Source organism: Lithobates pipiens, unplaced genomic scaffold, assembly GCF_037356315.1.
Source record: "Lithobates pipiens isolate NorthernLeopardFrog02 unplaced genomic scaffold, aLitPip1_a1.2 Scaffold_27, whole genome shotgun sequence".
In the NCBI taxonomy this organism is placed as follows: Eukaryota; Metazoa; Chordata; class Amphibia; order Anura; family Ranidae; genus Lithobates; species Lithobates pipiens.
In genome coordinates, this window is record NW_027507788.1 from 94,973,947 (window position 1) to 94,997,283 (window position 23,337).

The following is a 23,337-nucleotide window of genomic DNA, read 5'->3' on the forward strand; positions in this document are numbered from 1 at the left end:
TGCTCACTAATTAAAGTGGTGTTTCCACCAAAAAAAAAAATAGCTCAAAATTCATAAAAAAATAAGTGGAAAAAAATGTTTTACTCACCTCTAAATGCCTGTTGCTAGGGGGTCCCTCGTAGTTTGCCTCCTTCACTGCCCAGGCTGGTGACATCACTTCCCTTCGTGCCGCACAGTCATCTGGGACCTAATGTCCCAGATGACTGTGCGGCGTATCCCGGCACTTGGCACAGCTCGCACATGCGCAGTGGGTGCACGGCTTTGAAGCCACAGCCAGGTGCCCACAGTAAGAATGCCAGTGCTACGAGCGGATCGGGGAACGAGGTGGGGCTTCGTTCCCCTGCATCGCTGTACCCTGGGACAGGTAAGTGTCCGAGTATTAAAAGTCAGCAGCTGCAGTATTTGTAATTTTTTTTTTTTTTTAGGGGGCACCCCACTTTAATTGCTAGAGATTACAGCACATGATTTCTGCTGGTTGATTAGTTGCTAGAGATTATTGCACAGAATACTGTTCACTGTTTGCTATAGGTTACAGCACATCTTCTCCTCACTGCAGGGGGCATGATATACATATGAATGCTGTCGGCCTCAGCTATTTACATATAAAAGCAGCTGCTATTTACATATGAATGCTGCCATTATTTACATATTATTGACGGTTATTTACATTTAAATATTTGCTGGTGAGTCATCTGTACCCAACAGTAGGGCAGAGCTGGGCAGCATTAATAGCAGCACTTCACACTGAAATATCGGGACACAGCACAGGACTAAAACTTCAAGGTACATGGGAATTTAAACTGGGATAGTTTAATATACGCACGTTTCGGCTATATTTGAGTGTTCCTCAGACGACATCAATTATAGACGAAACGTTGTTAGGGAGTGTGATGTGCTGACGTCATCACGACCTGTTTGTGAGCGGGTGTATGCTAGCCGGCCAGCGAAAAGTTTTTACGGATGCTTGTTCTTACAGAATACGTTGTAAGTGCAATTTTTATTCTTTAATAAATGTAAGTATATGGATTCACACTATGGCTGGCCTCTTTCATTCCCATGAGCCCATGATTGATGTATGCTTGATACCGCCTGCTGTGTCTCCTGATTTATCATTGTTATCTGGCCATGGAGAGGTGACGCCGTTGGGTTGACATCTGGATGGTCATTCGTCATACAGGCTGTATTAAGCTTGCCCTCTGGTAAGCGTGATATCTATGTTATGTGGATACGTGTTGATGGTGTTTGCATATTCAGGATTTCCGTTTACTTCTTATTTTCTTGGACTTTATTGGATGCACATATTGATTGCATGGACTTTTTTTGTCACATATTAATACCCAATATTCATGTATGGGTATTAGGTGATTTATATATAATTTTATATATGCAATCTTAGCGCAGCTTTTTATGTATTTTTACAGTGCAGAGCAAATAAAATGAACAGTTCATAAAATTATCCAATGATTAAATAGTCCTGTATGTGAACAAACAGAGAAAGCCTCCTAAGGTGCAATAATGGTCAAGACGGTAAAGCAGTGATTGTAGCCCATCCACCACAATTACTCTAGCCTCTCACTTCACAGACTCGACCTGTAGCAGGTCACACAGCTTTTGACCCACACCTGGCGTTCCCCAGCACATATGGTCCAGCCAATGGTCTCCTCAAACCTAAGGACAAAAAAAAGGGGACAATCTAGTGCTCTCCGTTTTACAGGTTTAATTTCATAATATAAAAAGGAGAAAAACTACTCACAAGAATAACACTCCAGCGGTATGCAGGCAAACACGCATATTAAAAATATTACTGGTTTCCAACCAGGAAGATGGATGCGGGTGACGTCAGATTTGACTCCTGCCCCTGAACCCGTCCATGGGGGACTTTTTCGGGGGGGTTGGAAGCACGTCGACGGCCCACTCGTTTATATCTACCATGGCATCCATCAATCAACAAATCAGGGTTCCCAGACAAAACTGCACAACCGCAGTAGATATCTTGCAGATAATTTAGCACAAGGGGAGCCGGTCACTGAAAGATAAAACCAGTGTCAGTTATCTAACTATAAAAACAATGGGGTTCATTTACTAAAGGCAAATCCACTTTGCACTACAAGTGCACTGCAAGAGCACCTGGAAGTGCAGTTGCTTTAGATCTGAGGGGAAGATCTGAAATGAGGGGAAGCTCTGCTGATTTTATCCTTTTTGTTTGTACGTGATTGGATGATGTTTTTTATTTTCCTTGCATGTCCCCTCAGATCTACAGTGACTGCACTGCAAAGTTAATTTGCCTTTACTAAATAAACCCCAATGAAACTTATGTCACTCCTAATAAATTGAAATATGCCAGGGTAACATTAACCTCATTAACAAATACTATCGGGTTGATTTACAAGAACTGGAGAGTGCAAAATCTGCTGCAGCTCTACACAGAAACCAATCGGCTTCCAGAATTTTTTTTGTCAAAGCTTAATTGAACAAACTGAAGTTAGAAGCTGATTGCAAAATCCGGTGCAGCTGTGCATGATATCCAATCTCCAGTTTTAGTAAATCAACCCCCCAATGTGTTATTACTGCAATGATTACCTAAAATTGATTTTAATGTGACCTGCATATTTTTTACAGGCTTGCTCTTCCACCTTTTTCTATTGCATAAATATAGATGTTTGTATATTGAAGGCTTAGGGATTATCCACATAAATATAAGAAAGTATGTGACGTCTGGTGCTCTTTGACTCTCACTATTACTGCCACTTGAGAGATTTGTTATATAAACTTATTATGTGTATGTCGAGGTGCATAAATGTTTGTATATTACGTAGACCTATACAGCTACTAACCTGGTTTCACCTGATGGAAGAACACTGGGATTTATTTACTAACGCTGGAGAGTGCAAAATCAGCTTCCAGGTTTTATTGACAAAGCTTAATTGAACAAGCTGGGGTTAGAAGCTGATTGGCTACCATGCACAACTGCACCAGAGATCTGAGTGCTCCAGCCTTAGTAAATGTATCCCACTGTGTCATTACTTTGTTTTGTTTGTCAAATGTTCATTTCTAACAATGCATATGTAACATGGATTTAATTTGATATTTGTGGAGGCGCATGCGCGGCAGCTCACAAGATGGCCGCTGACTGCTAGAGCTCCGCTCCACCACGGCCCCAAATTAAGAACAAGAGCCCTCGGAACGTCCCGCGGCGATCACCACCGGGCCTGTCAGATAGGCGATACCGCCCGGAACCCACTGATGTCGGTCTCGCACCCGCGCCGGAATCTCCTGGGGCAGCTGTCAGCATCAAACGTTCCTGTCAGCTATGCCAAGATGGCGGCGGCGGGACCTAGGACAACACACAGCGCGGATGTCGCTGAGGAGTCCATAGCTGACCAGGACCTGGCCCCTCCATGCTCCCCAGGTACAGACTTTCCTCCTCTCCCCCAGGCAGTCTCTCCTGCATCCACAGAATCCCTGCTAGGCAGACTGGACAGGGAACTTCCTTCCACCCCCATACTGGATCCTCACACAGGCATGCTTCTCTCACATGCTGAAACAGATACTGCAGCCCCCACTCTCAATGACTTTCCCTCTATGATGGAAGCTTTTTCTCAACTTCTGGCCAAAAGCCTGGCAGAAAATGCGGCACAGATTACTGCATCCATACATTCTGATTTGCAGCACATAGGATTGAGAATGGATACTATTGAAAAGAAAGCAGATCAGGCAGTAGTGCGAATTAATCAGAATACAGCCAGATTACAGGATCTGCAGGATCAGCTTGAAACCGCATGCGTAAAAATCGACGACCTCGAGAATAGATCGAGGCGTTACAACTTTAGGATCAGGGGACTTCCCGAAACCGAGAAAGATGTCCCTGCTGCTGTGAAGCGGCTGATTAAGGACTTAATACCTGACATTACTGAGCAACGTCTGGAACTCGACAGGGTGCACAGGGCCCTACAGCCTCCCCGTTCAGATGGCCTCCCTAGAGACATTATTGTTAAACCACACTTTTATTCTGTAAAGGAAGAGGTTATGAAAAAGGCTAGGTTCTCAGACAACCTCAATCTGCTGGGACATAAGATTCAAATTTTTACAGATTTGTCACCATATACGGTACAGAAAAGACGCGCCCTCAAGCCCCTACTTCAAATCCTGGCGGATAAGCAGATCCCTTACAGGTGGTCTTTTCCTCTTCGCCTTAACTTCTCTTATATGAATAAGAGTCATGGATTCTCCTCGTTTGCTGACGGTGAGAGACTTTTGTTACAGCTGGGTTTGATTCCTCAAGACCCATCCTCCAGGCAAACCTTCAGAGGGACTCCGGCTTCCTCCAAGAGGCCACCTCCAGCCAGTCCTCATCAACCAAATTGGCTACAACAGCATTCCAAACGTTCCAAAGAAAATCTCCCGCCCTGATGTGGAATCGTCTACAGAAGAATGGATCTATGCTCCTGATTTTTGTCAAAAACTCCCTTTTTTCTTTCGGTCTTCGGCCACCTCCGGAACTATCCAGTGACCCCCACTGAGTCTCCCTCCTTTAGCTCTGGTCCCTTTACCTGATCTAATCAATTTTGATCCCTTTTTTTTTTCGTTGCTATTTGACTGGTGGACTCAGGAGGGGGGGGGGGTGTATTGGAGGGATTGTGGGGTCTTAGCTCTTTGGGGGAGGTTGGGAGGGTGGGTTGTGAAAGTTTTGTTCATCTAAGGTTTTACAAGACTCTAGAAGATCGTATTTATCCTGACCTGGGGTTCACTTTACCTCTCTCTACTTTACATTTGTTACTCTGGGTTTTCCCTGTCAGGAACCTCGGCGTTCTGGCCAGGCTGGCACACCTTTTTCTGCTGGCGACTCCTGGGGGAGGTTTTTGGCAGACGGGGTCCCTGATGTTGTAGCGGGCAGCCTGCCCCGGCCCTATGCCCCGGCTGGAGTGGGCTGACTCGCCGGGGCCTTGTCTCTGGGGAAGTGGGGATATGGGAGCGGTTGGACCTACTGAGTAGGTATCTTGATTGAAATCTCAGTGACCAGTAACAGGGTTCTGTTATTTGTACTTTTCTTTTTTTTTTTTGCTTCTTTACTGGTGGTTTGTACTATTTTAGATTTGTTCTTCATCTCAGGGATGTTCTGCATATAAGTGTTCTTATGGGCTTTAGTTACAGCCCTCATTTTCTTGTTTTAGTTCTCCGGTTACTGGGGCTGTGGTGGACCCAGTGCACCTCCGACAGGTTTCCAGAGCACCTCTAGTGCCCTTGGGAACTCTACTGGTGGTCCTATAGTTAGGACTAACCGGTCCTCTTAGATTACAGGGACGGAATGACCCATACATTCCGCCCGAGGGGTGGGAAGGGGTTTGGGGACCCCAGATTTCATTGGGTAACGTTTTAGGTAAGGTATATGAATACATTTGATGTCACACAGGTGTTATTAACATTGTCTCTTTCTTCCCTTTCTCTTTCTTCCTTTTCTCTTTTCACCTCTTTTCTATGGCTCCTCTCTTTTGCTCAATTTTGCAGTACCTGGATCCGTGACGGACCGTGGTCTTCCTTCCCAGGCCCCAGCGAGTTGGCTCACACTTTGCTCCTACTCCTCCAAGTAGCACTGTTTCGCTACATGGGTAAGAATGCTGCCTACAAGCTAGCCTCTACACACATTTTTCCTGACTAGTCCCACCAATTCTGCTCCCACTCTCAAAATCTTTTCACATAACACCCAGGGACTCAACTCCCCTGTCAAACGTAGGAAAATGTTCCAAAGTTATCGGTCTATGCATGCAGATGTTCTCTTATTACAAGAGACTCACTTCCCAGCTTCATATAATCCTACCTTTCTCCACCAACACTTCCCCCAATTTTTTCTATCCTCCGCAGCAAACAAAACAAAGGGGGTGGCCATATGCCTGGCCAAGCATATTAATCTCTCACACCATGAGACTGTAGCGGACCCGCTGGGAAGATACATTGTGGTATCAGGGAAGATTGATGGAGAAATGTATACTTTTATATCTTACTATGCCCCCAACAAAGGGCAGAGGGCTTTCTTTGACTCCTTACTTTATAAGATTAAACCTCATCTTAGGGGTACTATTATCCTTGGGGGAGACTCGAACATTGCTTTTGATTCTTCCTTGGACAAATTGGGTAATGGCTATCAAAAACCCAGACATCTGCCTAGACAAAGCGTTAAGATCGCCCAATTACTTCACTCGGCAGGCCTGATTGATATTTGGAGGGAGGTCAACCCCCGTACAAAAGATTACACGCACTTTTCGGCGCCCCATAATACTCTGGCCAGGATAGACCACATCTTTATCTGCCCCACATCGATCCCCCTTGTCATTTGCTCTAAGATTGTGGATACTCCATTATCCAATCACTCAATGGTCACTCTGTGTATAAACAGGCCAATAGGGGTGGGGTCCCCTCCTCGCTGGCGGTTACAGGAATCCCTTTTAAGCGATCCTGCCCATTGTTCGGTTATTGAGGGCTTTATTCAAGACTATTTCCGTAACAATACGACTGATGACGTTTCCCCTATGACGATCTGGGCGGCTCATAAGACAGTTGTTAGGGGAGAAATCATCAAATTATCGGCAAAACTTAGAGCGGAACATAAAGCTGACACGATAAAGCTGACTGATGATTTCCGATCGTTGGCCAGGCTTCACAAGCGTCACCCTACTCCGGTCTCCCTCGCTCAACTGGATAAGGCTAGGACCTTATTGAATTTGCACTTAACGACAGCAGCGGAAAGACATCTTAGATGGACAGGTGCTAGATTTTATAGTCAACGAGATAGGATCGGTTCCAAACTTGCTGTTAAACTAAGCCCCAAACACCGCATCTTAGCTTTTCCTAAAATTAAACTGCCATCGGGAGAGTTATCACAGAATCCAGAGAAAATCATGGAGGCCTTTCTTCAGTTTTATACTAAACTTTATGAAAAGTCACCCGATCTCTCGGGATCGACTCGGAAGACCTTCCTAGATTCCCTCCCACTGCCCTCCCTGACTACTGATCACAAAGACCTCTTGGAAAACCCGTTTACCCAGGAAGAAGTGTTACATACAATCAACTCCTTGAAAATAGGCTCTTCCCCCGGTCCAGATGGTTTTTCTACGGGTTACTATAAGAAGTTTAGCTCCACCTTAGCACCTCACCTGGTCTCCCTATTCAACTCCCTTGGGAAGGGGTCACCTCTGAGTTTAGACCTTAATTCGGCCTATATTTCGGTAATACCTGAACCAGGCAAGGACGTCAGTGAAGTGGGAAACAACCGTCCTATATCTCTCATGAATAATGACATTAAAATTATGACTAAGATATTGGCCAATAGGTTAGCGAGCTTTATTCCCTCATACATACATAGAGACCAGGTGGGTTTTATTCCCGGGAGACAGGGCCCGGACCAGATAAGACGGTCCATCGATGTCATATCTCTCCACAATTCCCAATGGGATGGAGGTCCCCCTCAGGAAGGGTTCCTCCTTTCGATCGATCTACACAAAGCGTTCGACTCGATCGACTGGGATTATTTATCGGATATCCTGCACAGATGGGGCTTTGGCCCTTCTTTTCTTAATCTGATCAATTCACTTTACTCCACCCCTTCCGCCCAAATACGCTTGATGGGTAGATATTCTGCCCCGTGCCACATTAGAAGAGGTACTAGACAGGGCTGTCCACTCTCCCCCCTGCTGTTTGCAATTGCCATAGAAACCCTGGCGATAGCTATCCGGACGAACCCTGACATTCGGGGGGTGGTTTGTGGGGACCAGATTCATAAATGTGCATTATATGCAGATGATCTCCTTCTGTATATTACCTCTCCCCTAATTTCTTTACCAATGATTTACAAAGTGTTAGGTAAGTTTAGTGAGATTTCTGGACTTAGAGTTAACATTCATAAATTGATGGCATTGAATGTTAACATTCCGCTGGACCGCCTTCTGCAGCTTGTTAGAAACTTTGATTTTGTTTGGGCTCCCAAAGAAATCTCTTATCTGGGGATCAAACTGACTCCTAACATCAAAGATCTGTTTAATGCAAATTATCCCCCTATGTTAGCCAACTGCAGGAGAGATCTGGATCAGTGGTCGAGGTGTGGTCTGTCCTGGCTGGGTAGGGTACATGCTGTCAAAATGACGCTCCTTCCCCGTACTCTGTACTTGTTTCGGTCTCTTCCCATACCGGTCCGAAAACAGTTCCTTAACAAATTACTATCTGAGATCATTCGCTTTGTCTGGGGGAATAAGGGTTACCGATGCCCATCTAGAATTTTGCTTCGCTTGAAATCTCAAGGAGGGTTGGGTCTCCCTGATCTTTGGAACTATTATCTAGCAGCACAATTGTCGCAAATTTCTCTGGTCTTCTCCAAAGGCCCAAAACCGGATTGGCTTTCTATGGAGAGGAAAGCAGTCCCCCTTCACACGATAGACTTCCTTCTTTGGTGTGATCCGAAGGCGCGACCAGCCATCATGTCACCTATACTATCCCACTCTGTAGCCCTTTGTTCAAAGCTATTCAAACGTAATACTCTGACCTCTCCACTGAAACCGCTGGCCCACCTATTTAACAATTCCAATTTCCCGCCTGGGCTGAACATTCAGGCTTTCAAATGGTGGACTGACAAAGGGCTATATCGCATAGGCCACTTTCTTTCTCCTGTGGGTCCCCTGACCCTTTCTCACTGTAGAAAGAAACTGGAAATGCCGGATACGGAATTATTCAGATTTTCCCAAATATCTCATTTTTTTAAATCAATTTGGTCTGATCAACAGACACCCCCCTCCATCACACCTTACGAAAACTGGTGTGTTAATACTTCGGACCAGAAAGGCAGCATCTCTCTGATTTACACAGCGCTCCTGACGAGGATGGGAAAGCCGACGTATGCTCGGGCCTGGGAGGAAGACGCGGGAAGCTCATGGTCCCTGACTGAGTGGTTCCAGGCAGCTACACGTTCTTTTAAAGGTATTTATAATATTTCATTAATAGAAGCCAGCTTTAAAATTTTATTCCGTTGGTATTATGTCCCCGCTAGATTGGCACGGATGTACCCAGGTACTTCATCCCTATGCTTTAGAGGCTGCGAGTTGGAGGGTACTATGATACATATATGGGGGACCTGCCCACATATCCGTTCATTTTGGCAGAAAATTTTCCGTACCATCAACATAGTATCCGATACCACTGTACATCCTAACCCAAATGTAGCTCTTCTTAATCAATACATCCCCAACCTATCCAAACAGAAACTTGCCTTCTTCATATTGTTGGGAGCTAAAACTACGATAGCGAAGGCCTGGAAGAAGCCTACGGTCTCTTTCCAGTGTTGTAGAAGGAAAATCTCTTGGATTATGTCGCAGGAACACCTAGTGGCTAATTTGAACGATAAGGTTGAGAGCTTTTATGCCACCTGGGATCCCTGGGCTGCTTATTGCCACTTTCCCCTTAGACCTGGCTTGTCATGTTGATTGTAGATACACAAGTACTACCCTCTCTGTTTCTATTCTCCTTTTCGCTCTTTCTTTTCCCACGTTTTCTTCTTTCCTCTCTTGGGGGGTATTTTTACCTCCCTCTCTATTTGTTCTACAAAACTTGTTATGACACCCACACACATTAGAGGGTCAGAGGTGGGTTAGGGGGTTAGGGGGTTGGGGGATTACAGTCTGACCTCCTGCCTATCTGTACTTATAAAACAGTTTATCTACCTTTGACTTGGTGGCCCAGGAAGCCTGTTATGTGGACAAACTCTACCAGTGGGGGGTGGGTTTGGTGGGGGGTTTCGGGGCGCTCTCTGGGAGTTCTAGGCTCTCACACAGTTAGCTCCCATTGGGGTGGGGGGGCCTGGACTCTCGGGGGTCGCTCTGGGGCCTTATGCCGGATCCCCCGTTTTTTTTATTTTTTATTCTCGTTTTTATTATACTTCTGGTTTCCTGGACCGGATTGATCTGTATTGGAAGGGTCTCCCCTGACAGTTCAGACCATTTTGAGGGTGTTCATGGATACGTTATGTTTTGCTTAGTGTGTGGCTGTCTCATGGTATTCTGTATGTTTAAATTACACGTATTTCATTTGTTTAGAGGTACATGTGTACCGGCTGACTTTCTGTTATATGAATCTTTTTTATAATTGAGCCATTGCTATTCTGTTTAACGATGAAAATACAATAAAACTTTCTTAAAGTTAATTTTATATTTGTGTGCTAACTGTTGTATTCTTTAACGTTCATGTTGAGCGCTATAGTTGTTATACCGATTTATATTTATACTTCGTCAAAAAATTTTTTTTACTAAAAAGACCTAAAAGTTTGAGACCTAAAAGTTATTTCATGGGTTCCCTGAAAATTCCTGATAATAATTAGTGTACTGTACCATGAGCTATAAGATGTTTGTACTAAGATATAAGATTGAATATAAAAAAAAGGAAAGTTGCATACTTGTTGTATAGAGCAGCCCTGGGTGACAAATACACTAATTTCTTTCAGTAATAATAATTATGTTCAGAATATAGACTATCATTTTTAATATATGAGTAAAGATTGTAGTATCCCTTCACATTGGTGGTCAGTTCTGAAATGCCCCCTTACATTTATGGTCAGTAAAAAAGTGACCATTTACATGCAAATGGACTACACGTGAGCTGGACTTTTTGTGGCTGCAAATTCAACTGCTGACAAGGCTCATGCTTGTAATCACCTGGAAGAAATAACAATAAAGGAAATTTTGAAAAAAAATGATATTTTCTACTTTTTGTTATTAGAAAAGTCCTATAAACTCAATTTTAGTCATACATTTAGGCCAAAATGTATTCAGCCACATGTCTTTGGTAAAAAAAAAGTCAATAACTGTATATTTATTGGTTTGCGCAAAAGTTGTCACATCTACAAACTAAGGTACGTTTTCTGGAATTTACGCAGCTTTTAGTTTACGACTGCCTATCTCATTTCTTGAGGTGCTAAAATGGCAGGGCAGTACAAACCCCCCCCCCCAAATGACCCCATTTTGGAAAGTAGACCCCCTAAGGAAATTGATAAGTGGCATGTTGAGCCCATTGAATATTTTATTTTTTTGCCTCAAGCGATTGAATAATGACAAAAAAAATTTTTTTTTATCTTTTTTACACAAAGTTGTCATTAAATGATATATTGCTCACACATGCTATGGGCATATGTGAAATGACACCCCAAAATAAATTCTGCTGCTTCTCCTGAGTACGGGGATACCACATATGTGGTACTTTTTGGGAGCCTAGCCGCGTACGGGGCCCCGAAAACCAAGCACCGCCTTCAGGCTTTCTAAGGGCGTACATTTTTGATTTCACTTCTCACTACCTATTACAGTTTTGAAGGCCATAAAATGCCAAGATGGCACAAAACCCCCACAAATTGCCCCATTTTAGAAAGTAGACACCCCAAGCTATTTGCTGAGAGGCATGTTGAGTCCATGGAATATTTTATATTTTGCCACAAGTTGCGGGAAAATTACAAACTTTTTTTTTTTTTTTTTTTTTTACACAAAGTTATCACTAAATGATATATTGCTCACACATGCTATGGGCATATGTGAAATGACACCCCAAAATAAATTCTGCTGCTTCTCCTGAGTACGGGGATACCACATATGTGGGACTTTTTGGGAGCCTAGCCGCGTACGGGGGCCCCGAAAACCAAGCACCGCCTTCAGGCTTTCTAAGGGCGTTACAGTTTTGAAGGCCATAAAATGCCAAGATGGCACAAACCCCCCCCCAAATGACCCCATTTTGGAAAGTAGACACCCCTAAATTTAAGGGTACACTAGTGAGACTAGGTAATAAATGGCGGGTGCCCTGAAACTATAAAAAAATAACTAACCAACCAGCGTCACCTGTAACAGTTATATGGTGATCACTGGTGAAAGGGTTAACTAGGGGGCAATCAGGGGGCTTTATGCGGTAGTATATGGGGGTCCCTGGCGCTATAAAAAGCTGCGGCGAACCTAAATACCTACCTGCCTAACTAGCGTCACCTGTGACACTAATACAGCGATCAGAAAAACGATCGCTTATTAGGCTGGGTTCACACTGGAGCGATGCGGGAACGCCACGAATCCGCGGCAGGTTCCCGCATCGCATGCCTCCCGGCGGCAGTTCACACTGCCCTATGCGAACTGCTGGGAGTGTCAGTGAAATGTTAATGACACCCCCAGATCAGTTCGCATATTGCAGTGCGATCTGCAAACTCGGATCGCATGGTGTGAACAGCCATGTGATCCGATTCTGCTGCGGACCAAAAAAAGGGTCCCGTGCGAGTTTGCGGCGGGTGCGGCGGGTGCAACGCGAATTCAGCCATACTATCTGTATGGCTGAACTCGAATCGCACAGAGATCCGATGTGATTTGCACTGCAGTGCGGTGCGAATCACATCCGTTCTCATAAACCGCTGCAATGTGAACCCAGCCTTAGTGACACTGGCGACGGGGGGTGATCACGGGGTTAAACCTTTATTGGGGGGGTTAGGGGGGTACATTAGAACTAAAGGGGGCTAACCCTAACTGCCCTAACAGTTATTACAGTCACAAATGACACCAATGCAAAAAAAATAAAAAATGCATTGGTGTCACTGTGACTGGGGGGGCAGGGGTAATTGGGGGGGGTGATCGGGGGGTAAAGGGGGGGTGTGAGTGTGCCTGGCATGTTCTACTGTGAAGTGTCGTGTTGGTGCAACTCACCGATCCTCTCTCCTCGGTGCCGGAACGAAAAATACCGACACGAGGAGAGATTTCATCACTTCCTCTGCCTGTGTTTACATTACAGGAGAGGAAGTGATGTCACGAAGGATTTCCATTCGTCGGGAGCGATCGCGAGGGGGTGGCCATGAATGAATGGCCGCCCCCTCATCCCGGATCGCTCCCGAAAGAATACCGATCGCCGCTGGCACCGGGGGGGTGCCCGATCGGGCCCCCCACCCGCGGGAAGGCAGGGACTTATATATACGCCCATATGCCTGCCCGTGCCATTCTGTCGACGTATATCGTCGTACGGCGGTCGGCAAGTGGTTAAATGGTGATCAGTAGGAAGAATGCTCCTTACATTGGTGGTCAAATGGAGGAATGTTCCTTATTGTCTGGCACCAGTTATGTTTTAATTTATTTAATATCTACTTATGCCAAAATTTCTCAAGGAAGCCTTTATAATCCTAGGGTTCCTCCAGATGTGTATGAGAACTCTGATGGAGAAAGTTTGCTTAAAGGCAGGGTAGATTTGTCATAATGCCAATATCGGTATAAGGTATGAGTGTCAGAAGCCAGAAATTCTTCTGTTCCATGGCAGCTGCTTGTCTCACTCCAGCATCCTGGTTTTGATTAAGCTGCACTCCCCCTGTCTGACTGTCCACCTGCAGGGTGGTTGATGTAGACACAGCCCCTGTGTGGAGACCAAACCTGTTTTAAGCCTGCCAAGCCCTTAGTATCATGCTTGTGATAGTGTTTATAATACGTGCTTCAAGCTCCTTGTTTGCCTTTCTTGTTCCTGTGCCTTAACCTTTGCCTCCACCCGAACCTCACCCTGACTGATAATTTGTTTTTCTTGGTTATCAACCTTAGAGTTCAGAGAGTAGTCCAAAGTCCAATCCGTCTGCCTTTTGACCACAGATTTGACTCAGGCTACTCTATGAACATTGCCCTTCCTGAACCCAGACTGCCATTGGATTACTCTGCCTGTCTGACAACCACAAGTACATGTTTGCTGTGCTTACTATGGCCTTGCCTGGCGTGCTAGCCGGGAACTATAGCAATGCGTATAAGACCTGGGGTCAACAAAATACTGGTAGACCTGCTTGCCTTATGGAATGGGGGCTGCTATAGGCGAAGACCACAGAGCCAGCTGTAGTTCCTGACCATCAATGCTAGGGGTAGGTATGGCAATAAGTCATAGAGTGAATGAATTGTAAGTCATTGGGCCTGTCTCATTGTAAACATTTAGAAAGGAAGATGTAAGACATAACACTAGTACATATAGTATACATATTACTAAACCTATGTACATATACTGTATCATTATCAAAACCTAAAACAAAGATTCTAAAACTTGAATACATATTGATATATTAAGCTGATCTCCTTTACACTTATACCACAGAAGGCTATACTTTCTTTTTATAGAGGGGATTCAGAATGCACACCTTATACCTGTTGAGCTGTCCCAAGAATCTAGGGCAGAAAGAATATAGAGTATTTTGGTTTCTGCTGACACTCTTGGCAATTGACTTTTATTTCTCTACCTTGTGGGAATGTTTCAAAGCTTGGAAAACTTCCAATGGGAACCATACAGGTGTTATATTGTACCTGCAGGCGGTGAATGTGAGAGTCAGTGTCTAAAACCATCTGGTTTTCTTGTGTTTCTCAGGAACCATGGTGGCGAAATCTCTGCTTGACTTGCCAGATTTGCATGCCATTGACTCTGTTGTTTTTATTTTGTTTCCAAAATGTGTTTTATACCTTTTACTTTGAGGATTATTAGTGTAGTTTAACAAATTCCATGTATTTGATATTAATATTGAAAGACATCAAAGATAAGTAATTATTACAACGAGTCATAGTAAAAAATGAACTGCTTTTTTAATGCGAAGTCAGCTTAAACAAAAGTTATGCTCTCTTATTTGTTAAGCCCCACAGAACTAAATCCAAATCAATTCAGTAAAGTTTAAAAAACTGTAGGGGGAGGGTGAAGTAAATATACTTACCTTTCCTCAGCTGCCACCAGTGACACCTAGGTGAGGGTGACTTCACCCTCCTTCTGGTGAAATCCTGGGACAGCCAAGTAGCCCAGAGCTTGCAGGATGATGCTCCTGCATCTACGTACAAGATTCAGGGTTACTCTGCATTCCCCATAATTTCACTGGAAGTATGGTGATATCACCCTCTGCAATAAGGAATCAAAGCTAAATATAAGTATATGTACTACATTTCTATCCCTTCATGCTTTTTTTTTACTCCTATGCAACTTTTGGCCATTGTTTTGGGGGGGGGGGGGGGGTCTTCAGTACAAAAGGTGACCTTAAGAAATTTGACTCAATTCATAAAGCCAAAACACTGGATAAGGACCCTTGTTTTCAAAAAGGTGACAGATATATACAGTGGTGTGAAAAAGTGTTTGCCCCCTTCCTCAGTTCCTGTTCCTTTGCATGTTTGTCACACTTAAGTGTTTCGGAACATCAAACCAATTTAAACAATAGTCAAGGACAACACAAGTAAACACAAAATGCAATTTGTAAATGAAGGTGTTTATTATTAAAGGTGAAAAAAAATCCAAACCATCATGGCCCTGTGTGAAAAAGTGATTGCCCCCCTTGTTAAAACATACTATAACTGTGGTTGTCCACACCTGAGTTCAATTTCTCTAGCCACACCCAGGCCTGATTATTGCCACACCTGTTCACAATCAAGGCATCACTTAAATAGGAGCTGCTTGACACAGTAAGGTCCACCAGAAGATCCTTAAAAGCTACACATCATGCCGAGACCCAAAGAAATTCAGGAACAATTGAGAAAGAAAGTAATTGAGATCTATCAGTCTGGAAAGGGTTATAAAGCCATTTCCAAAGCTTTGGGAATCCAGCGAACCACAGTGAGAGCCATTATCCACAAATGGCGAAGACATGGAACAGTGGTGAACCTTCCCAGGAGTGGCCGGCCGCCCAAAATTACCCCAAGAGCGCAGCGACGACTCATCCAAGAGGTCACAAAAGACCCCACAACAACGTCCAAGGAACTGCAGGCCTCACTTGCCTCAGTTAAGGTCAGCGTTCATGCCTCCACCATCAGGAAAAGACTGGGCAAAAATGGCCTGCATGGCAGAGTTCCAAGGAGAAAACCACTGCTGAGCAAAAAGAACATCAAAGCTCGTCTCAATTTCTCCACAACACATCTTGATGATCCCCAAGACTTTTGGGACAACATTCTGTGGAGCGATGAGACAAAAGTGGAACTCTTTGGAAGGTGTGTGTCCAAGTATATCTGGCGTAGAAGGAACACTGCATTTCATAAAAAGAACATTATACCAACAGTAAAATATGGTGGTGGTAGTGTGATGGTCTGGGGCTGTTTTGCTGCTTCAGGACCTGGAAGACTTGCCGTGATAAAAGGAACTATGAATTCTGCTGTCTACCAAGAGATCCTGAAGGAGAATGTCCGACCATCTGTTCGTGTACTCAAGCTGAAACCAACTTGGGTTCTGCAGCAGGACAATGATCCTAAACACACCAGCAAGTCCACCACCGAATGGCTGAAGAAAAACAAAATGAAGACTTTGGAGTGGCCTAGCCAAAGTCCTGACCTGAATCCTATTGAGATGTTGTGGTATGACCTTAAAAAGGCCGTTCATGCTCGAAAACCCTCTAATGTAACTGAATTAGGACAATTCTGCAAAGATGAGTGGGCCAAAATTCCTCCAGGACGCTGTAAAAGCCTCATTGCACGTTATCGCAAACGCTTGGTTGCAGTTGTTGCTGCTAAGGGTGGCCCAACCAGTTATTAGGTTTAGGGGGCAATCACTTTTTCACACAGGGCCATGATGGTTTGGATTTTTTTTCACCTTTAATAATAAACACCTTCATTTACAAATTGCATTTTGTGTTTACTTGTGTTGTCCTTGACTATTGTTTAAATTGGTTTGATGTTCCGAAACACTTAAGTGTGACAAACATGCAAAGGAACAGGAAATGAGGAAGGGGGCAAACACTTTTTCACACCACTGTAAATCCGATCAAATGTATGCAGCCATGTGACTGAATTTATTTTATTTTTTTTCAATTTCTTTATTTTTATTTTAACAAAGGAAAATGAACAGCCTCTTCCATAATTGACATACATTACCTATATATAAGCAACCAACAACATATCATCAATTACCAAGATCGTTTAACCATGCAGTTAAATCTGGGGGAATATCAAAAAGAGGAAAAAAACTCCATCTACATTTCACTTTCCAAATTGCTAGCCAAACCTGGTCAAGGGGGACCCGGCACAGCAACTACTCCCCCTAATGTTCCAGATATAACAGCTAATATGAGACTAGTCTCCTTCTTTCCTTTTTCTACTCCCCCCCCCCCCCTCCCACCTTAAAGGGAAAAAAAAATCAAATAATATAAAAAACCCTAAATGAGTCCCCTCCTCCTCCCCTCCCGCCTCTCAATTTAAGGTATATTAAAGGGCCCATGTCCTCCTTTCTGATCTCATGGGGCTCACGTCAATAGGTTTTCTCCGTTCCTCTGAAGAAACAAAAAGATTCCATGGTGACCATGTTTTCATATAGATTTCTCGTTTTTGTTGAGATGTCCAAACTAGATCTTCAATTCAGATTACTTGCTCTACATTCCTAAGCCACATTCCCACTGTGGGAGGCTGTGTCTGTTTCCAAGTAAGGGTAATACAGGCTTTGGCACAAGATGGACTTCCTGTATGTTTTAGCTGGGATTTCGGATAGATGCAATAGGAAGAAGGCTGGGTCTTCCTGAATTTCAATATCACAAAATTTTTGCATGATCTCCTGGACCTCTTTCCAAAATTTCCTAAATTCTAGGACAGGACCAAACAATATGTAGTTGTGTCCCCTGTTCCCTCTGACAGCACCAGAAACCATCTGGTATGTTCAGAAAGCATTTGTGAAGTATAACTGGGCTTCTGTACCAATGGGAAATGCTCTTATAATTTGTTTCCTGCATTTTCGTACAAGGCGACTGAAATTTTTTAATGCAACAAAAAAAAAAGATTTGGTATGACAATAACCAACTTTGATTATCCTTTAATGATTTGCTGAGTGATTAGAATCTTGTGAAAGAGAATAAAATTTGATTCGTTTCCCAACAGGGATCACCTATCATTACTCATACAAGGAGTTTTAAAAACATTTAGGCAATAGTTTTAAGTTTGGTAAGGTTTTAATAAAGGAATCCCATACTTCAAAAAATAAATAAAAAATGTGTGTCTCCTTTTATTCCACCAGGTGGTCTCTATCAGTTCCATTTGAAATATAAGCATTTAAAGAACCTATTCATGAAGGTTAAGTATAGATTCTTCAGTTTTTATTTTTATTTTACCTAATGTCATGGGTAATGCAACAGGGGCAGTAATAAAGGCCAAAGGTGGTCAGGAGAACCCAGAATCACCACTGAAGCCCCCAAGACATTTATTAAACCAGTGGGTAAGTCAGCCCCTATAAATGAAATATTACTTTCAAGATTGCCCAGTAAGATTTCAGTTAACTGCAGTCACACCTGCTAAGTGATGGTTTCTGGTTTGCTATGGGTTACACTGCCTTATTAAATGAGCCCAATTAAAACAATGGGGGAAATTTTGAAAGATAATGTATTAAAGATAATAAGAATTACACTAAGCATCTAGATAAAAAGAATGGAGTGGAGAAAGGAAAGAGAGGAAGAGAGAAGAGCCAGCTCTTGCCAGTAAAGCAATTACAGAGAGTGATGAGCGAACTGGGAGGGGTAATGTGGCCGGACAGAAACAAAACAATCGCTCCCCTCCTGCCAACCACATCAAAAGACACAACAAGGACACGGCTCAATGTCTAGCTATTCTGGGACAATCGCCACCTGGGATGATTTTTATTGGTGCACCGGAAGAGCCAGGAAAACATATTAATTTGACAGCTTGATGCAATAGCAGCATATTGACCTGTAGCATCTACCGTCAGCGGATATTAAAAAAAGAAAAGTCCTGGGTAAATAAAACACAGATCAATAGTTTCAAATATACACATTGCATTTTCTCTCCATGAAGGATGACCCTCATTATCATCGTATATCTTCTGAAGCAAAGGAAAAACAGTCTTTGTTTCTAGTAGAAGACCTCTATTTTTATCTTATGTACTCACTAGCACTAATGGTTTGGTTGGATTTTGACTGTATTCTCCTAGAAATCAGACAGTTCTTACTTAAATGAGTCTGGATGGGGACTACATGTATGCCTATTACAGTTAACTTCTCTCATAGCTCTGGCCTCATACATTTGTTTCATGAGGTCAATCATATTCAACATGTTTTAGTTATGTGCATAAGAGTGACCCCATGCTTAAATAGACATTCAGGGAAAAGTAACAGGTTCTCTTGAATGCTCACACCTCCCCCTTCCCAGTCACTGATACTCATCACGCTCCCATCTTTCTATTACACCATTAAGTATAATCCCTATGAAAGCTCCATGTTGGTCTACAATTGAGTTTGCACAGGGCTTCTCCCTCTCCCATGTGACAGTGTTCAAATATAGCAGTTGGCAGCTCAACTTGAGTATGGCATTGGAGGAAACAGAGAAGATTATATACTTGTAGCGCCCACCTAGTTAGGCTGATATGGAAATTTAATTGTTGGCTTCTGCTAGCTTGGTTTGGTCTGCTCAGAGCTTCACAGGCTGAGAGCTTGATTACAGTGGCAGTTGGTGCTTTATATCTTGGGAGAGCGGCAAACACGCCACCCCTTCCCCTCCACTGGTCAGTCAGTTGGTCCATCCACCCCCCCACCAGCTCTGCACTTACCCCATCTGGCAGCTTTGGCTCCTTCTTGCGTCTCCTCCCATGGCAGCGGCTTTGTCCTCGGCGGCTTCCCTCCTCCTTCCCCTGGTGGCCAATATGATCGCTTCTCCTCTCGGCCCATCGGGTCGAACCACTTCCTGATTGGCTGGGAGGAAAAGCAGGAAGACGATAATGAATATTAATTCACTATTGTCACACAACTTGGTGGGCTCAGGGCGCAGTGTTCTATGCCTTGAGCCCACCTTTTTTAAAGCCTATTGGAGCCTCTGGCTCTAATCACATGCTTCTAAAGCTTCTTAAAAAAAAAAACATTGGAATCCATGCCTCCAGCACCCTGCATGTAGATTAGGGGCCGGACGTATGGATGGGCCGTCACTGATTACTTCCCCCTGTCTTTAGAAGAAGCTTCCAGGGCTTAGGGTGGGAGAATTCAAATGTCCAGCCTAACTATTCAGTAGGGCCTAGCGAATCCCTGGGGAGTATGCCCAAATAAGCCTAGTCTGGAGCCCTGAGAAGATGGTCTTTTTCCTCCTGTGGTGATAAATCTAAGAGGAGGGAGACTGCCTGTCCCTGGAGCCCTTTGGACTGAACACTGGACTACCTTGCTGGAGGCTGCACCTCTGGATCCATCGTGTGCCAGGAACCTGTGCGTAAAGCCTCAGTACTGTACTTGCAACAGGTGTGAAACATGTTCTAAATCTAAAGTCTGTCTGATTTTTTGACAGCAAAGGTCCTATGAAGACCACACACAATTGAATTGTCCGGCGGATTCGTTCCGTCAGACCATTGCTGTTGAAAAGTCCGGTCGTGTGTACACGTCATAAGTGATAGTAGCCGCCCTCCTTCTCTTTTGAGAGCTTTTCTAAGTGTCCAAGAAAAAAAAGCTCAGATACCTCTACCTGCAACAGCTACCCCGAAAGCTACCTCCCGAGCCCTACCTGGTCATATGAAAGGTTTGCTTTAAAGCGGATCTTTTAAGCCAAGCAGAAGGTGCACTTTTTTCAGCAGCCCCCCCCCCCCCCCCCCCAACACAAATGCCTTGAATGTTGCGAAAACCTCCAACAGGTCTCACTAATTTTACCCAGGTTGTCTTCCCATGTGGGTCCTCAGGCAGCCAGGCACACAACACTTGGACAGTCTCTCTCACAATAACTAGGCTGGGAATGCCTTTTTTAGTTTTCATACACACTAGCGTCTTTTTGTAAGCTAAAAAAAACTGGAAAAACCGCTATATAAAAAAACACCGGTAATAGCTTTTTGTACTAGCGTTCTAGCAGTGATCTAGGCTCCATGCAGTTTTAAGCTTCTAGATGCTATTTGCATTTTTTTATGCTCCCAGAAGCTAAATAGTGTTAGCCTAAAGCAGTGTGTATGGACATATAGGATATTAGTGTTTTTTGAGCTTCAACAATTAGGAGCAGAAGTAGTGTAGCGTGATGTACAGGGCCACCCAGTGATGTCATTGAGTGACCCCCACCCCTTCTGCTTTCAGAGGAGGAGGGGTCATCCGGTTACCACCCTTGCCTATATAACAGTTGTCACAGGAAAAAGATAGCAGTCGGCGGGTCGCCTCCCATGGAGGCGGAGTATTTATTTTTCTATTTTTTGGGTTCCGTCACGTGGGTGATTGACTGATGAGACCATATCAGGATAACGATGTTAGCCCGGGTAGAACAGGCTGGGAGAGAGACATAGGGGACATCTCAGACGAAAGTTGGCAAATTATCTTGAAAAGGGTACCCCTAGTATCATTATCACCGACTCAATGCCTGACGCAACTATTTATAATATATAGGGTATACAAAACACCAGTTAAATTATTTAAGTGGGGCAGACGCGATTCTCCGGAGTGTCCTAGATGTCAAAAGTCTCCAGCTGACTTAATACACATGATGTGGAATTGTCCAAAATTGGTTAGATATTGGTGAGAGGTGGTTAATACAATCAATGCTACATGTAATACACATATTGGCAAGACCCCTGTGACATGTCTACTGGGATATTTTGACGAGGATGGCTTCTTTCCCAGGGAGGTGATGATATTAGTTACTAGACTATTGCTTATTGCACATAAGTTAATTGCTCTAAAGTGGATATCTCCGAATGCACCTTTACTTGAGGACTGGCGTCTTCAGGTAAATTAAAACATTTTGAAAGAACAACAAATTGATTGCAATAAGGGGGAACCCAATAACTGGATTAAAATATGGAAACGATGGATATCGGATCCACGGTTAGATCCACTCTCGCTAGTACTGGGGAAGTCTGGATTGAGTGGTTAGTACTGTTTTTTTCTGTTGAGTGGGACAGTAAACGCGGTATTCGAAAGAAAACGGGATAGAGGGTTATACCAGAGGGCAGGAAAAAATAAAATAAAAAATTGTTGTAATGCCCGGTGTGTGCGTGTATTTTTTTTTGGTATGTCTAATGCCGCGTACACACGAGCGGACTTTTCAACATCCAAAGTCCGAAGGACTGAGTCCGTCAGACTATCCGATCGTGTGTGGGCTGCAACGGACTTTTGACTCGCCAAAGTCCGAAGGACTTTAGAATATGGAACATGCTTCAAATTTTTCCGAAGGAACTCCGCCGGACCCGGTCCCCTTCAAAAAATCCGCTCGTGTGTATGCTACTCCAACGGACTAAAACCGACGCTAGGGCAGCTATTGGCTACTGGCTATGAACTTCCTTATTCGAGCCGAGTCGTACGTCATCACGTTCGAATCCGTCGGAGTTTAGTGTGATCGTGTGTGGCCAAGTCCGCTCGGCCGAAAAGTCTGTCAGAACTCCGTCGGAATTCCAGCAGAACTCCGACGGAACTCCTTCGGAAGTCTGTCGGACATAAGTCCTCTCGTGTGTACGGGGCTTAAGTGTATATGTTTGTAACTACTTGTGTCTAAAGGACGGTTAGGAAGTATATATGATAGTGGTAAGTAAGAAAGAAAAGATAAAAATATAAAAAGATGTTTTGCACGGATCAATCGAAAGGATCTGGTGGCCCCCTTGTTAAAGGAGGTTTGCTAAGCCCATCGCCTGCAGACCCCCACAACCAATGGCCAGTGTTGTGGGGACTAGGCCCTTGTCCCCATCAACATGGGGCAAGGTGCTTTGGGGGGGACCCCAAAGCACCCTCCCCATGTTGAGGGCAAGCAGCCTGGTATTGTTCAGGAGGGGGTTGCTCGCTCATCTCCCCCCTTTCCCTGGCCTGCCAGGCTGCTTGCTCGGATAAAGGCCTGGTGTGGATTTTGGGGGGCTCCACGCTGTTTTTTTTTTAAATTTATTTTGCCATGGAGTTTCCCTTAAAATCCATACCAGGGGGAACCCACGCCAATTTTTTCATTGATTTTTATTAATGTTGACAGGAGCCGGCAATACAATACAGCCTCAAGCAATTTTAAATGACATTTTTTCTTTGAGAAATGTAATTTTTCACCAATTTACAGGCAGACTAAGAGGACACCCCAGGCACTATATTTAAAGGAATATTAAATTTTTATTGTTTTACTTTAAGCATTATTAAAATCACTGCTCCTGGAAAACTGGCCATTTTAAAAACTTGAAACAAAAATAGAAGAATAGGAGATATCTTCACCGCACTTCGTGGTAAGAAGTGGATATCTCGGAGTGATAATTTAAGGAAAAAAGAGGGTGCCACCATCCAACCATTTTAAAAACTTGTTTTTTTGCTTTGATACATGTCCCCTGGGGCAGGGCCTAGGACCCAATACCCTTTTTGTGGCAATAACTTGCATCTAAGCCCACCTAACTGTCGCTATATAAATTGTGAATAATCATAATAATAATAATAATAATAAAATGAACACTTTT

The 23,337-nt window shown here is 43.8% G+C and overlaps 1 long non-coding RNA gene across 1 annotated transcript in view; it reads right to left on the bottom strand.

Annotated features, from left to right (window-relative positions):
* Nucleotides 1-1,349: 1,349 nt before the first annotated feature.
* LOC143933204 (uncharacterized) overlaps nucleotides 1,350-23,337 on the bottom strand; it is a 63,495-nt gene continuing 41,507 nt past the window's right edge. The window contains exons 2-3 of the long non-coding RNA XR_013263041.1: nucleotides 1,754-2,026; nucleotides 1,350-1,668 (exon numbers count right to left, since the gene is read on the bottom strand). This is a non-coding gene — a long non-coding RNA (uncharacterized LOC143933204). The remainder of the gene's footprint in view (nucleotides 1,669-1,753; nucleotides 2,027-23,337) is intronic.